Genomic DNA, 14,130 nt, shown 5'->3' on the forward strand with positions numbered 1-14,130 from the left:
CTTAGAAAGATAATTTTGGTGTCAAAGTATATGTTTTCGAGGTCGCTGAATTCAAATATGGTATCATCGGTAATGTAACTTAGAAAACTTACTAGCTGACAACACTGTTGTCTTTAATGGTCAACTATAAAAAGCTACTGATGCATATTGCACAAGGATGTAGCGTGTCCCTTCCAGGACTACAGAAAACCAATTTTTGCTTGTAGTTGACATCACAGAAAAACAGATTTTAGAAATTAATATAAGAAAAAAGTGGCTTTAAACTCAACATGGCGGCTAATATGGCGGCTAGTGACCAGGCCGCCAAGTAATGGACTTATTCAAATGCCTGTAAGAATTCAAACAAGAAGCAGGATGTACAGAAAATGACAGACGTTTCAAGCGTTTACGGTTTAGGTCCAGGGAACGTAGCGTATTCTCAGGGGGAAAGATGGGCTGGGGCGGGGGCAGGCATTTTTATGAAAAATAGGGATATGCTCTAGATAATTATGCATATAACGCACAGTAAAGCACTAAATGTTCCCTGAAAAATGTCATAAGATTCAATTCCTACTTTGTCCATTTTGTATGAGATAAGGAAGCAACTCACCTTTATTGTATTCCATTGTATCTTTTCAGATGAACGGGTTTGCAAGGGGTCTAAGCCATATATGTTCGACCATATTCATACCATACCTTTATTGTATTCCATTGTATCTTTTCAGATGAACGGGTTTGGAAGGGGTCTAAGCCATATATGTTCGACCATATTCATATCATGAATGTGCACTTACATGCCACAAAAACTATATAAAATTAACAATTACAACTTCTTTTCTTATTTCAGGTAAGAAACAAGGATGACTGATAGTTCTGCAATAAGTATTACCCCAGGTGTTCAACTTAGTCGTCAGCGCATGGAAGAGCCCTTCGACAGCAGCAGATGCGTAATTTGTCAGCGGAATACGTCGGAACGATTGACCAGCACAGCTGCTGGGATTAAAAGACTAAGAGAAGTTGCTGAAATTCGTGATGACGACGTAAGCAAACGTATAAAAGCAAATCATAGAGAGAAAATAGTGTACCACAGTGGCAACACTTGTTACAAGATATATACATTTTAAAAAAAGAATGTAGATGCTACTTGAAAAGTAAAGGAAACTGAAGTAACTGAAAGGGCTGTGGAAGAGAGAGGATGTTCATTATTCCCACCACGGAAACCATCGCTTCGCTCAGGAAAACAAGAACGTTCAGAACCTAGCAGTGTTGTTTCGCCGTACCTATTACCGTGCGTCATATGCGCAAACGTGGCAACTAGAGGAAATGTGGGAGAGATTCTGAGGTAAAAATTTTGAATTTGTGAGTCAGCACGTGCAAACTCCTTTCTAGCTGCAGCTAGCCATTTCCAAGACGAAGTATTTTGTCGAGTTGCTGAGCTGGAAAGTGAGGAAAAAATTTTGCAGCCGACCTGTACGCAACATATTCGTGGACAGGTTCAAGATCAACTTATTCTTCCGGTATCTTGTGATGAAGCAGTTTTTCGGACTGTGGCGGACATAATACTCTTTTGTCCTCTGGAGTTTCAGGATATATATCCCATGATGGACACTTTCCACATGGCAAAAATCGCATTACATTGTGCCGGTAATTTCTTGATTGGAAGTGGAATGGAAGAGGCTATAATTGAATGTGATTTTTTTTGGAAACAAAACAATACAGACTGTGCTTCATGGAACGCATTATGTCCATTCTCTTCATGGTATGCATATCGTTCCACACGTTATACGAACTCTTCAATGGCAAGCCTTCTGGACAAAGCACGACAAAAAAGTATTCCAAACGCAGATAGAGCTAGATAAATCGTGTCAAAATGCCTCAAGAGAAAGAGATCATATTCAAGCCCACCACTGTTAAACAACTGTTGCCAGTGTTTCACGAGTTCGATTGCACCAATTATCTGCTATATGCTTCGTGGTACCTGGAAATGGCCAGAAACCTAGAAATGAAATTGCCATATCTTTACAGTAAGTTTAAAGATGGACACTTCGTCGTGAAAGATAAGAACGGTTTTTTCAATGCAGTCTCTTCGGATATGAAACTTGAGCAGACTATCCAAAGATCCCAAAAAGCTCGAAAGGGATTGTTGGGCAAACAAGAAAAGTGGAATACGTTGCTAAATAGCAGTTGGTGTGTCATGAAATTCTGGAAATAATCAACGTATTTAGAGAACTGACAAATTCTCCTTTAATGGATCACCAAGAAACTGTACTTCATCGTGACTTGATTGGGAAAAAGAGTTGAAAATTTTGGTGTGCAAGTTAAGCCTTTGCTAGATTTTGTGATTCAGCAAGGCAATCCATTAGATTACCAGCAGCATCCAGTAAAGCTGCACAACTTTCTAACTAGACAGTACGTGGACGAAGAAATTGCACGTCGCTTGTTAAATGTTTTGGCGGAAGGAGAAGAGAATTACAACCAACTGAAGAGGAGAGATTTGTACTAAAAAGTAAGAGAACATGCTTCTAAAGTTGGGGATGTTAATACCATATCCAACAAGCAGTTAGCTCAAGCTCAGAGAGACATTGATGTGGCGAAGGAGCGAGGTGTGCCTATGCAAGATATTCTTTCACATGACCTGTTCAACACAAACGCACTTTTCGAAGGAGACGCACCAACGAAACCACAAAAATACGTTTTGATGTCGGAGCTAGAAAACCAACTCCAATCGACTCAAAAAACGATTACCAAAACATCCCATCTTCCAACAGTTTTGATCGTCGACTTCATGGCTCAGTTGCGAACCATTAAAATGTCATCACTGAAAGACTCCGGAGAGGTGATGCACCGATTTCTGCAGACAATGATGTCTACTTGTGATGCCCAAGAGTTGCATATTGTTTTCAAGAACTATTTTCCCTTATCAGTGAAACAATCGGAGCGGATAAGGAGATCATCGGATTGTTCAACAATCGAAATGGTATGTATCAACTCTTCAACCCCCATTCCTATTCAATTAGATAAGTTCTGGGAGTTAACAAAAAATGAGATAAAACTGCAAATGTTTGCGCGAGATTTCATGTTACAAGACTCATCAATGATGGCTAAGGGTCCTACTGTAATTATTGGTAGAATACTTAATGATGGTGCTGAGCTACAAGCAACGCAAATCTCTAATCACGAAACCTCAATTGTACAAGATCTTAAGAGTAACGTGGAAGAAGCGGACCTGCGTATTGTATTTCACACATACTGGGCAATAATTCACGGAAAGAAGAGAGTTGTTGTTCTTTCAAATGACGCCGATGTTGTTGCATTCCTTCTTCGCCTTGTCGAGAAGTTTTTGCTCTTAGGTTTGCAAGAACTTTGGGTAAGCTATGGAACTGGCGAAAAACGACGTTTCTTACCTCTTCACACACTATTCTCCAAATTTGGTTCACTTTTCTGCAACAATCTTATAAAAACTCATATACTCACAGGCAATGATGAAGTTAGCAAAATTGGAACCAAGAAAGGTGCTATGCGTGCGGAACCTACAATGTATTTACAGAAGTTCGTAGAGACAGAGGACAACACAATCGGAGTCTCTGTTGTTGAGAAATACCTAGTGAGCGTTTGGAAACCTAGCACAAAATGCTCAACTTTTAACGAACTAAGATATGAAGAATACATAAGAAATTTTCCGCTTGCAAAATTACCCCCAACTTCAGTCAATCCAAGGTCACATTCTCCGTACCTATTATTCAATTAGAAAAGGTCTTACCATATTAGAAACATCGTTTCCGGAACTGGATCCGTACACTTTTGGATGGACTGAATTGAATGGTGTTTTGCGACCAATAAAATTCATGAACCCGTTGCCAAATGATGTGATTCAAAAATGTGGATGCAAGTTTGACAACAACAATTATCGATGTTTGTGTAACGATTATCAATGTCCTTGTAGAAGTGCATTTTACAAGTGTACTACTTACTGCAAGTGTAATAGTGCACAGTGTAATAACAAATAATAAGTGCAAAGTGAAAATTTTGATAAGAAAACAAACTGCTTCATGACAGAGATAACATAAAAACTACATTATACAAAGAAGATTGATAATGAATAAAACTATCATAATTATACGTTAGAAATATATTTGTAAACAGTGAAATATTTTGTACATACGATTTTTGCTATTTCTTATAAATTATAGAATTTTACATCCAGTATTATCATTCGCTCTTTACCTACATAAATTAAAATATTTGATTCGTATTGGCCCTTACAGTATAATGTCTTGATAGTATTAATTTCCAAAAACAGTGTACTACATTTAAAATTAGTTTGAAAATAATTTCATATGATTGAACAAATCCAAAAACACAGGATTGTTTTTAAATCATTCACCAAGTGTAAGTGGCTCCAATGATAATCTGGTGTGTGTTATACCAACCGCCATATTGAAAATGGTTGCCAAGATGGAATCAACGGGATATTAGATGTCTACCTAGGATTTCATTTTATTTGGTCACTGAATAACTCATTCCAGCAATCAAACTCTCCGCGCCAAAATAATTTTACAGGCTATAGTAAATTTTAATTTTATCTGGCCCATACGCCGGAAACGGCGTAACGGTTCCAAAAACGAAAGAATTAACAAAAAACAGGGGTTTGCTCCCTTGTCCTCACTTAGTTATGCACAGTACGGACATACTACAAATGGAATCTTACGGTACATTTCCAAGGAACATTTTATAGGACATTTTGTAGCTACATCCTTGTAGGTATAGTTGTCTGGAAACAATAGGTCAAAGCTCTGTTTTTCATTGAAAATGTGTGCATTTTTTAATTCTGTCGCCCCCCTGATAATACGCTTCGTTCCCTGGACCTAAACTGTAAACGCTTGGAACGTCTGTCCTTTCCTGTACATCCAGTTTCTTGTTTGAACTCTTTAGGCCAAAAGTGATTGCCTTACAGACATTTGAATAAGTCCATTACTTGGCGGCCTGGTCACTAGCCGCCATATTGGCCGCCATGTTGAGTTTAAAGCCACTTTTTTCTTATATTAATTTCTAAAATCTGTTTTTCTGTGATGTCAACTACAAGCAAAAATTGGTTTTCTGTAGTCCTGGAAGGGACACGCTACATCCTTGTGCAATATGCATCAGTAGCTTTTTATAGTTGACCGTTAAAGACAACAGTGTTGTCAGCTAGTAAGTTTTCTAAGTTACATTACCGATGATGCCATATTTGAATTCAGCGACCTCGAAAACATATACTTTGACACCAAAATCACCTTTCTAAGTACCTTGGTTCTCGAGATATATAGATATTTACATATGAGCGGCGGCCATTTTGGAAAATGGCTGCCCAGATAGAATGAACAGGATACCAGATGTCTACCTAAAATTTTAATTATATTTGGTCACTGTATAACTCATTCCAGCAATCAAACTCTCCGGACCTAAAAATTTTTACGGGGATATAGGCTGGGCCCAGGACTATATAGTTCATGATCCAGTTTTGCGTTACATTGGTTATGCTGACTTTTCCGAAGATTGAATCAGAATGAGGCTCAGGATTTTATGAGAGCTAGCACAAAGATAACATCTATGGGGCCTTATGCAGAGTCGTTTTGAAGATTGATTAGCGTCATACTAAAACCCTGACTACTGTAGGCAACATGTTAGTGGAACGCTTTAGTATTGCACTAATCACTAATCAGAAAGACCCTGCATAAGGCCCTATAATTTTATTTTTTAAATTAGTTCTCCAATGGATATTGTTGTAGAATAGTTTATCGTAAAAATGGTAATTTCACGGTTAAAAGGAATGAGCGCATATGGAAAAAGATTGTCTAGGATGTTAATTTCTACTGTCAGAGCATTTTTTCACAATTTAGGATACCAATATTTTATCTTTACAAACGTAATTTCACTAGTGTCAAATTATTACAAAGGTTATCATGGAATTAAAATAACTGAGCTTATATCAAAGACGATTATGTAACATCTACAGGCATCATTTTAACCTGAACAGACAGCACAATGCACGTACAGTACCCGTATAGTACATGTACAACTGCACGGATCAACATGTGCATCACCTATATAAATGCACGTCTGTACATGTGATGCACATATGTGTCACAAGTCCTATTCAATATCTTCAAGTGCGCAGTACATTAGTACTGCAATGCACACGTCCGCAATGCACACGTCCTGCACAAGTAATTTACACGTACCGCACAGGTGATTACGTAGCACGTATTCGATTTACATGTAGTGCATAGGTGATTTACATGTAGGACAGAGATTACTTACACGCAGTACCAAGATAATTTACATGCAGATTTTTTTTTGTCCGTCGTCCCGCTAAAGGGTTTTGCCCTTTCTTCGGGTAAGTGCTTTATATAAAATGTAGTTTGCAGTTTAATGTGGTCGGTCTAAGAGGTGCACAAGTATATAATATTTATTTATTTATTAAATACATATACACAGAGAGGGGATGGAAGGGTGACAATAACATCTAATGAAGTACAAGCATACTATAAGCATGAGACAGCAATATTGTAGAAAATAATAAGTTTATTACCATGTAGTGCGGAGTTAGGACGAGTGCAAAACTGGAATGAATATGGTACAGAAGGCAATATGGAGAGAAGTAGATGAAGATGAAATGAAGTGCTCTGAACGCCACATCACAAGGTATTTGTTAGTACAGACGAATGCAAGTTATCTTCTGTTCCTGGGGCGATTCAGGAACTGATGGAGACAGAGGAAGCCCATGTTAATAGGTAGTTACGGTGCGTATGATGGATATATGAATGATGAAAGCTAACGTGGTTCGTAGATGTGAAAGTTTTCGGGATCCACTACAGCATCATCGAGTTGCAAATGATAAAGAGTCATGAAGTGCTGTAGGGGAGTATCAACGTAAGCTGAGGGTGCGTCGTGATCCCGATCGTACCGTAGGATATCAAGTAACATGGGATGCTGCTGGTCAATTCGCTTGCAAACGTACCGAGTACGAAGCTGTTCGAGATGGTGCAATAAAGGTGGAAAGTCAATCAGCTCGTAAAGTAACCGTGTCGGATGTGGTAAGCTGATGCGATGTGCTAGGCGTAGAGCATGGCGCTCTAGGATAGCCAACTTCTGATAGAATTTTGGCGGTGCAGATGTCCAGGCAGTGTGACCGTATGTTAATGTACTGCGCATAAATGCTTTATATGTATGAAGTACTGTTAACGGTTTTAAACCCCAGGTTGTACCAACTAGGCGCTTGAGGAGGTTGAGCCGATTTTGCGCTTGGCGTATGATCTTGGTAAGGTGTGGGGTCCAAGTAAGTTTGGAGTCAAATATGACACCAAGATAAGTAAGAGTATTTGACGGCACGACAGGTGTATGGTCTACTTGGAGGTTTAATCGACTTGGATTCCTGTAGATACGTGAACGGCGTCTACGTGGCAGGAAAACAATAGACTGAGTTTTGGTAGAATTAACACTTAATCGCCATACATTACACCAGTCAACGAATGCATCAATTGCCGTTTGCATAGTTTTACTGATGGATTGTACTGTGCGAGCTGTCGTAAAAAAGGCGGTGTCGTCAGCAAATTGAAATATGTTGATGTTGTTTGGAACCACAAGGTCGGCAACATACAGTAGATATAATAAAGGAGACAGTGACGAGCCTTGAGGAACGCCAGATTGGATGAAGATCGGATGAGAAAGTGTTCCGTTAATAGAGATATATGCTAGTCGCCCTAGTAAGAAAAAATGGATGAATCTGATATAAGAGGATGGTAGAAAATAGTTATGGAGTTTGTATAGTAAACCAGGGTGCCAAACTTTGTCGAAAGCTTTTTCTAGATCAAAGGCTACCAGACATGAAGGAAAACCTGTGTTGTATTGGTCATAAACAGCCGTAGATAGTCGTAATAACTGATCCATTGTACTAAAATGAGGTCGAAAACCGGCTTGATGAATAGGAAGTAGATTATGAGTTGCAAGATGAGCGTGCAAACGGCGGACTAGAATGCGTTCTAATATTTTGCAAAGGCAACTGGTGAGATGAATAGGGCGATAGGACTGTACGTCAGTTGAAGGTTTGTTAGGTTTGGGAAATAGAAGAACTTTCGAGTATTTCCAGTCGATTGGAAAGAATCCAGTTCGCAGGATGAAAGTATATATGGCGCTGAGAAAAAGTAGAAAAGCAGGTGATGCTTGCCTGATGAGAACATAGGTAACAGAATCAAAGCCTGGTGCAGTGTTTCGTTTACGGAGCAATGTTTGGCGAATATCATCTGGTTGGATCGGAGTGGTAAGTTGATTATTGGGCTCTAAGGAGTGGCTGATAGATGGGCGCAGAGAAGCAGATGTTGGATCTGTACGTCGGTTTATTGAATTTTGTAGGCGCTGCGGTGTATGCCAACCAGGAAGAGGTGTAAAAATATCTTGGAAAAATGATGCAAACGTATTCGCTTTATCCATATCAGTGATCACTGCCTGATTATTGTAAACAATGGGGTATGGTGTGCAGGATACTGTACCGGTAAGTTGATGGAATTTGCGCCAATATTTACTGGGGTGTGATTCACTTGCAAGTGTGTTGCAAGTTTGAATCCAATGGCGTTCCTTATAGGCAACAATATAATTGTGCGTAATTCTAAGGTATTGGCGATGAAGTCTAAGCGCTTCAAGATTACCCGTAGCGAGGTACTCACGATGTGCTCGACGAGAAGCGGATATGAAAGGTAAATAGTGCGGAGGCAATTTTGGTTTATGTAATTGTACTTCTGCTGTTGGAATGGAACGGTGTGCTGCATCTTGAATAGATTCAGTAAGAGCGGCTATTGTGTGATCAAGATCACATTGTGTAGTTGGCATGAGTAGTGTATTAATAGCATTGTCCAAATCAGAGCGATATTGCTCCCAATTAGCTCGTTTGTAACAGAATACTTTCTGAGGAGGTAGCTTAGGTTGAGAGCGAGGAGAGCAGTGAAGTGCAAGTTTTATAGGTACATGATCACTACCTATTGAATCGAGCACATCGATATGTATACTCTGCGAGAGAGATGTTGATGTGATGACAACATCAGGAGTAGTATTGCTGACAGGGCGAGTAGGTTTCGGTAAAACATGGATCTCGGCAACTGTTTCAGTCTGAAGAAAGTTGAGAAAATTAGTTTTATCTCGCTGTGACCGGCTATGAATGTTTAGATCTGCCATGATAATGTAATGCCTAAAGGTAGAATCGATATATCGAAAGAAGTCATAGCTGATTGCTTTGCCTGGACGAAAATATATGGTGACGAAGGTGACAGTTCGGCCTCGAAAATAAATAGTCATGACATTATGCTCAGGAAGATGGTGTGTGAGCTGAAATGGAACAGTAATTGCTCGATAAGGAAGACGTTGGCTAACACCTATAGCTGTACCTCCGTAGACTCTTGGGCCAGATGGAGCATCATGTCGGAGAAGATGATATTTCGGAAAATAGCAGGAAAGATGTGGTGCGAGGTAAGTTTCGTTAAGTGCAAAGGCTGCTATGTCTTCTTCTTGCAGAAGTTGTGCGAAGAGCACGTGATGGGTTAAGACTGATCGAATGTTGAGAAAAAGTAAATTATAAGCCATACTGATACGTAGTATACAAGTGTATGTAGAAGCACCCATATTAAACATAGACTTCGATTGGCTGAATTTGAAAGTGAACTGTAGGTCCGGAATAGGTAGCATGAAGTTGTAAGTTAAACAGTAATTTGGCTGCATACATGATCTGATTCAGGATGTGGTTGCGATCAAAAGAGTGGATGTTTTGTAAAGATATAGTAAGGAAGCGCAGTAGATCTTCAACAGTTATTGGGTGGCGTAGCGAATTTGCTGGTGGTGTTGGAGTGTCAACAGAACGTATCGGTACAACAAGTTCTGGCTTAGCTGGATCGGGTTTAGGCTTAGCTTTGCACTTGTAGCTATAAGTGGGATGTCTTTCAGAACATCGGTCACAGTGTGGTGGTTCCTTAAGATTAGGGCAGCTTTTTGTCGGATGTTCCAGTGAACAATAGCCACATTTGATGGTATTCGGACACTCAGATGTCGGATGAGAATTATATTGTTGGCATTTCTCGCATCTAACCGGCAGAGGTGCTGGTGTGCGAGATGGTTCCACTTTGTAACGACGCCGGTATATATATGCACCGTGTAGAAGAAGTTGGTCGATCAACTGTTGTTGATCAGTAAGAACGCGAACTAGGTATGTTGGACCCTGGTTGTTCTTGATACGTATACACCGCTTGACAGGTAATCCTTCTTGATGTAATTCAGAGTAGATTTCCTCATCGGTGAAATCGGGTTCTACGCCACGAATGACCACGGATAACATTGGAGGACGTCGTGGTGGTGGTGGTGTCTTTCGTCCGCTCGAGCTTAAAGTAGATATTTTTGCTTTCAACCCAAAAATTTCGAAAGTCGCCTTGTTGCGGACGTGAGTGGCGAAGTTTGGATTGGTCGATTGCAGGATTATACCCCGACGAGTCTTGATGATTTCTCTTATTTCTGGACGAGGAACGTATTTTACAAGTTGCTGAAATACAGCGCGCACTGTGTCGTATTTCGGATCATAATCAGTTAACAAGAAGTTATAAATGGTTTCTTGATTAAACAAAATTTGATTTTCAGTGGAAGTGGGTGTCCAATCCATATTAGTGTTAGGATTATTAGCAGCAGTAGGATCTGCGATTGGTGTGAGACGTTGTTTCTTTGGATCCAATGTTTGCTCGCCATCAGAAAGAGACCTCGAACGAATTCTTTGTCCGTTAGCTACACAGGTTGCATAAGATGTTGGAACACTGGTGGTAGCTTGTACTACACGCGTAGTGCCAGTAACAATACGCGGTTGCGTTTTTTGCCGACCATTTGGCCCGATATTTAATGGAGATGTCTGAACCAGATTCGACTGTCCGGGAGCATTGCCTGAGTCCGCCATAAAGATGAAGAGTACTAGGGCCGAAGCCCAAACGGAGATGAAAGAAGTTGAAAAGATGATTAGATGAAGTTCAAAAATCAAAGAACCCTTCGAAAGCGAGAACTTTCGTCAATCCCCTAAGTGTAGTATTTGTGTTATGCTCACAGGTACGTATTACAATACCTGGTCCTCGCTGACACAATAACAGACACAAGAGAGGCTAGGTTTCTTGGTAAGGTATGTCGGTGTACATGCAGAACATAGTTGATTTCCTCGTAGTGCAGAGGTGAAGTAAAAGCATACGAGAGATTAAAAAAAATGGAGTCTATATATTTGGTGCCTTACGCTGTAACACCAAAGACATCACCTACCAAGTATATCAGAAGTAACTAATAATTATCAGTAAACTATTGTAACAATAATTTTGTAAACCTATGAACTGTCTGACAGTAGTTACATCAGTGCAGTGCTACTACCTGTTGACGGCAGCCGTTTCGTTGATTTCATATTCCTTAACTTCGGCGGCTATCCGCCAAAAGGCGACAGGGGACCGATGGTAGTTGGTGGCACATTGCACATGGGGCACTTTCTCCAGAAACATAGCTAAAAACTATCATTTAAGCTCAATAAATCGCCACTATCTTCATCAGTAAGATAGGCAAAAGAATATACAATAGTGCACTCTGTATTTCTCTCTGGGGGCGTCCGAGGATGAAATGCAAATCAGTTACGTATCTGCTCTTGAAATTATACTCATTTACGTACAAATTAAAAGTTATGTGGGTTATGTACATGGGCTTCATCCACGCAAATGCATATGTGCACATAACGGCTTAGGCAGGGGTTATATAAATGTGTGCTTCCTCGATGCAAATGCACATGTGCACATGCACGACTTAATCACGGGTTATGTACGTGTGCACATGTACGGCTTATGCATTGATAGTGTACATGTGCCGTACACGTACGTGTTGTTTGGGTACAGACCTTTCTTTCTTTCCAGGTGTTGACGCTGTTTGTTGCTAGCACGTGACTACAGGTAGGATTTACAAAATGGCTGGCATCGATGTTTCGTTTCGACAGAGTACTGTGATTGAATTCCTTGTCAAAGAGGATCAATCTGCTTCTGAAATTCAGCGGAGACTGCAGCGGGCCTATGGAAATATGTCCATGGGTGCCAGCAGTGTTAGGAGGTGGGTTTAACATTTTAAGGATGGAAAGACGAGTGTTGAAGATGAGCCTCGCAGCGGGTGTCCTCGAACTGCGTCCACGGAACGCAACAAGGTAAGGGTTAATGAACTGATTAGGGGAGTTAGGCGTATCACTGTGAATGAAATCGCTTCAACACTTGGTGTTGGACATGGTGCGGTTCAAGAGGTGATTCACAGCTTAGGTTATCGAAAGGTTTGTGCCCATTGGATTCCACGTTTATTAACCGAGGATTACAAACGTGAGAGACTAACATTACCCAAACCCTTCTTCAGACATTTCGACATGAAAGTGATGACATTTTGGCGAGTATTGGGACTGGAGATGAAAGCTGGTTCCCTCATTATGAACCTGAAAACAAAACAACATAGTATGGAATTCCACCACTTGAATTCGCCACCGAAGAAGAAAGCGAAGACAGTGTAATCGGTAGGGAAAGTTATGGAGAACCTCCTCTGGCATGCACAGGGTTGCACTATAGTTGATTTTCTTGAGCCTGGACAAACCATGAATTCTACCCGCTACGTCCAGACATTTTTCAAGCTCTGCCATGCCTTGAGTGATAAACGTCCTGAAAAGATCATCCTTCAACAGGATAATGCGCGTTCGCATACTGCACGTGCCACTATGGAGTAGATCAGGAAATTTGGGTGGGAAACCCTTCCGCATCGTCTCTACAGCCCCGACATGGTACCCTCCGACTACCATCTTTTCGGTTTTGTGAAGGAACAGATGCGAGGCCATCGCTACGAGACACTGAAGGATATTCGTCAGGCAGTTCGTCAGTATCTACGGGCAGCTGGAACGGAATTCTATTGCAAGGGTACTTTCGAACTTGCAGAACGATGGGAAGAATGTGGGCATACAACCGAGACTATGTGGAAAACTGAAAGAAAGGTCTGTAGATTGAAGTGATGTATTTGGTTTCACTTACTAATGGAGATTATACTTGTGAAAAAATGTTGCTCACGACTTTCAGTATGCTCCTCGTACAAGTATAGTTACTAATGTAAGAATTAGGGATGGCCAATCCGGATTTTTACTTTCCGGAACCTGGAAAGTAAAATCGGAAAAATTCCAATTTCTGAAAAATTCCTGATTTAAGAAAAATTACGTTGTTGGAATTTTTCCGAAAGCCGGAAATTGAAATTTCCGATTCCAAAAAAAATTGGTCATGCCTAGTAAAAATCATTACAAATGTTCTAACCTTTGTGCTTTTGTACGATATCAAGTTTTTTCCCCTTACACTATCCTCTTTATACGCATACATTCCGTCCTGACGTATTTGCTCCCTACGGACACCCTTCCCTCTCAGTTCCCTCCTGTACTGCTTTAACTCTGTTAGATAGCATTTTCGCGCTTAGTGGCCACTTAGCACAACTTAGTTTGTTCTTCGCACAGTTGTGTTTATGAGTTGTTTATGTCAGGAGGCGTATTTATAAACGTAAGAGGAACGACGTGAGTCTGCATGTATATTATCAATTTTGGGGGGCATGTGCCGGAATAATGACAGTCCAAAACTTCTTAGGGAATTATTTAATGGAAGAAAAATGAGTTTTTTTAAAATAATGAACTATTCTGCACCAGTCCTACTGCCTACTACTTTCTTATCTTAATAACGACTTTACAATTTTACAGGAGCTGATGCTCAAGGGAAAGCCAGCCACAGCAATTGGGGTCGAAATAAAATATGAGAAGCTCGGTATATCAAACATTTTTTAATGCACAAATCAATCCGCCTGCACAGCGTTTCAAGGCAGTTCCAAAGCAGACGAATTCGTTTTCCTCAGAGAGAGTCGAGATCACTGTGACCACCGCTAATACTTTTGTACTAGATATAAGTACTTTTTATAATACATAATTTTTAGTTTTCTAGTTCATTCACCAATAAATCTAGTACTTTTCTCCTCCTCTTATTTCCTCATAAATGCATTTAAATAGTCCACCTAAATTTTCTTCTTCGTTTGTTTGAGTAGCACAAAAGATACAGAAATTCTTAGTTA

The sequence above is a fragment of the Thermobia domestica genome, chromosome 1, assembly GCF_964235325.1.
Source record: "Thermobia domestica chromosome 1, izTheDome1.hap1.1, whole genome shotgun sequence".
NCBI lineage: Eukaryota > Metazoa > Arthropoda > Insecta > Zygentoma > Lepismatidae > Thermobia > Thermobia domestica.